The 3,634-nt window shown below is 40.2% G+C and overlaps 1 non-coding gene across 1 annotated transcript; it reads left to right on the top strand.

The window, feature by feature from the left end:
- Window positions 1-2,066: 2,066 nt before the first annotated feature.
- LOC130983661 (small nucleolar RNA R71) lies at window positions 2,067-2,174 on the top strand. The gene has a single exon (XR_009087642.1). It is a non-coding gene; the product is annotated as a small nucleolar RNA R71 (small nucleolar RNA).
- The last annotated feature ends 1,460 nt before the right edge of the window (window positions 2,175-3,634 follow it).

Genomic DNA, 3,634 nt, shown 5'->3' with positions numbered 1-3,634 from the left:
TGGCGTTAAACGCCGGGCTGGTGCCCATTTCTGGCGTTTAACGCCAGGTTCTTGCCCTTTCCTGGCGTTTAACGCCAGTCTGGTGCCCCTTTCTGGCGTTAAACGCCCAGAATGGTGCCAGACTGGGCGTTAAACGCCCAACTGCTAGCCTCACTGGCGTTTAAACGCCAGTGAGTTCTTCCTCCAGGGTGTGCTATTTTTCTTCCTGTTTTTCATTATGTTTTTGCTTTTTTCATTGATTTTGTAACTTCTTATGATCATCAACCTACAAAAAAGATAAAATAACAAAAGGAAATAGTTAATTATAAAACATTGGGTTGCCTCCCAACAAGCGCTTCTTTAATGTCATTAGCTTGACAGAGGACTCTCATGGAGCCTCACAGATACTCAGAGCCATGTTGGAACCTCCCAACACCAAACTTAGAGTTTGAATGTGGGGGTTCAACACCAAACTTAGAGTTTGGTTGTGGCCTCCCAACACCAAACTTAGAGTTTGACTGTGGGGGCTCTGTTTGACTCTGATTTGAGAGAAGCTCTTCAAGCTTCTTCTCCATGGTGACAGAGGGATATCCTTGAGCCTTAAACACAAAGGATTCTTCGTTCACTTGAATGATCAGTTCACCTCTATCAACATCAATCACAGCCTTTGCTGTGGCTAGGAAGGGTCTGCCAAGGATGATGGATTCATCCATGCACTTCCCAGTCTCTAGGACTATGAAATCAGTAGGGATGTAATGGTCTTCAACTTTTACCAAAACATTCTCTACAAGTCCATGAGCTTGTTTTCTTGAGTTGTCTGCCATCTCCAATGAGATTCTTGCAGCTTGTACCTCAAAGATCCCTAGCTTCTCCATTACAGAGAGAGGCATGAGGTTCACACTTGACCCTAAGTCACACAGGGCCTTCTTGAAGGTCATGGTGCCTATGGTACAAGGTATGGAAAACTTCCCAGGATCTTGTCTCTTTTGAGGTAATTTCTGCCTAGACAAGTCATCCAGTTCTTTGGTAAGCAAAGGGGGTTCATCCTCCCAAGTCTCATTTCCAAATAACTTGTCATTTAGCTTCATGATTGCTCCAAGGTATTTAGCAACTTGCTCTTCAGTGACATACTCATCCTCTTCAGAGGAGGAATACTCATCAGAGCTCATGAAAGGCAGAAGTAAGTCCAATGGAATCTCTATGGTCTCATTTTGAGCCTCAGATTCCCATGGTTCCTCATTGGGGAACTCAGAGGAGATTGGTGCACGCCCATTGAGGTCTTCCTCAGTGGCGTCCACCTCCTCTCTTTCCTCTCCATATTCGGCCATGGTTATGGCTTTGCACTCTCCTTTTGGATTTTCTTCTGTATTACTTGGGAGAGTACTAGGAGGGAGTTCAGTGACTTTCTTGCTCAGTTGACCCACTTGTCCTTCCAAATTTCTGATGGAGGACCTTGTTTCATTCATGAAACTTTGAGTGGTTTTGATTAGATCAGAGACCATTGTTGCTAAGTCAGAGGTATTCTGCTTAGAACTCTCTGTCTGTTGCTGAGAAGATGATGGAAAAGGCTTGTTATTGCTAAACCTGTTTCTTCCACCATTATTATTATTGAAACCTTGTTGAGGTCTCTCTTGATTCTTCCATGAGAAATTTGGGTGATTTCTCCATGAAGAATTATAGGTGTTTCCATAGGGTTCTCCTAGGTAATTCACCTCTTCCATTGAAGGGTTCTCAGGATCATAAGCTTCTTCCTCAGATGAAGCTTCCTTAGTACTGCCAGGTGCATTTTGCATTCCAGACAGACTTTGAGAAATCAAATTGACTTGTTGAGTCAATATCTTGTTCTGAGCCAGTATGGCATTCAGAGTGTCAATCTCAAGAACTCCTTTCTTCTGATTAGTCCCATTATTCACAGGATTCCTTTCAGAAGTGTACATGAATTGGTTATTTGCAACCATTTCAATTAGCTCTTGAGCCTCTGCAGGCGTCTTCTTCAGATGAAGAGATCCTCCAGCAGAGCTATCCAAAGACATCTTGGATAGTTCAGAGAGACCATCATAGAAAATACCTATGATGCTCCATTCAGAAAGCATGTCTGAGGGACATTTTCTGATTAATTGTTTGTATCTTTCCCAAGCTTCATAGAGGGATTCTCCATCCTTCTGTCTGAAGGTTTGGACTTCCACTCTAAGCTTACTCCATTTTTGAGGTGGAAAGAACTTTGCCAAGAAGGCATTGACTAGCTTTTCCCAAGAGTCCAGGCTATCCTTAGGTTGTGAGTCCAACCATATTCTAGCTCTGTCTCTTACAGCAAAAGGGAATAGCATCAGTCTGTAGACCTCAGGGTCAACCCCATTAGTCTTGACTGTGTCACAGATTTGCAAGAACTCAGCTAAAAACTGATGAGGATCTTCCATTGGAAGTCCATGGAATTTGCAATTCTGTTGCATTAGAGAAACTAATTGAGGCTTAATCTCAAAGTTGTTTGCTCCAATGGCAGGGATAGAGATGCTTCTCCCATAGAAGTTGGGAGTAGGTGCAGTAAAGTCACCCAGCACCTTCCTTGCATTGTTGGCATTGTTGTTGTTTTCGGCTGCCATGTGTTCTTCTTCTTTGAAGAATTCGGTCAGGTCCTCTAAAGAGAGTTGTGCTTTGGCTTCTCTTAGCTTTCTCTTCAAGGTCCTTTCAGGTTCAGGGTCAGCTTCAACAAGAATGCCTTTGTCTCTGCTCCTGCTCATATGAAAGAGAAGAGAAAAAGAAAATGTGGAATCCTCTATGTCACAGTATAGAGATTCCTTGAGGTGTCAGAGGAAAAGAAAAATAGAAGAAAAGAAGGTAGAAGAATTCGAACTTGATTAGATAGAGTTCGAATTGTGCATTAAGAAGGAGTAGTACTCCATAAATAGAAGGATGTGAGAAGGAGGGAAGAGAATTTTCGAAAATTAATTAGAAAGATGTTAAAAACATTTTAAAAATTGATTGATAATTTTCGAAAATTGAAAGTGGAAAAGAAGTCAAGTGATTTTTGAAAAAGATTTTGAAATTAGAAATCAAAAAGATTTGATTGAAAATTATTTTGAAAAAGATGTGGTTAAGAAGATATGATTGGTTTTAAAAACATGTGATTGAGAAGATATGATTTGAAAATAAAAAAAAGATTTGATTTTAAAAATTAATGGCTTGCCTAACAAGAAAAGATATGATTCAAACATTAAACCTTTCTCAACAGAAAAGGCAACAAATTTGAGATGTTCAATCAAATCATTAATTGCTAGTAAGTATCTTTGAAAAAGGAAAGAAATTGATTTTGAAAACATTTGATTGAAAAGATATGATTTGAAAATGATTTGATTTTGAAAAACTTTGAAAACTTGAAAAAAAATTGATTTGAAAACAAAATCTTCCCCCTTTGCCATCCTGGCGTTAAACGCCCAGAATGGTGCACATTCTGGCGTTTAACGCCCAAAACTCTACCCTTTTGGGCGTTAAACGCCCAACCAGGTACCCTGGCTGGCGTTTAAACGCCAGTCTGTCTTCTTCACTGGGCATTTTTGAATGCCCAGCTTTTTCTGTGTGATTCCTCTGCAGTATGTTCTAAATCTTCAATTCTCTGTGTTATTGACTTGAAAAGACACAAATTAAAAATATTTTTGGA

This window comes from Arachis stenosperma, chromosome 5, assembly GCF_014773155.1.
Source record: "Arachis stenosperma cultivar V10309 chromosome 5, arast.V10309.gnm1.PFL2, whole genome shotgun sequence".
Taxonomy (NCBI): domain Eukaryota; kingdom Viridiplantae; phylum Streptophyta; class Magnoliopsida; order Fabales; family Fabaceae; genus Arachis; species Arachis stenosperma.
The sequence above is the reverse complement of the archived record's forward strand: the minus strand, read 5'-3'. Positions and strand labels throughout refer to the sequence as shown.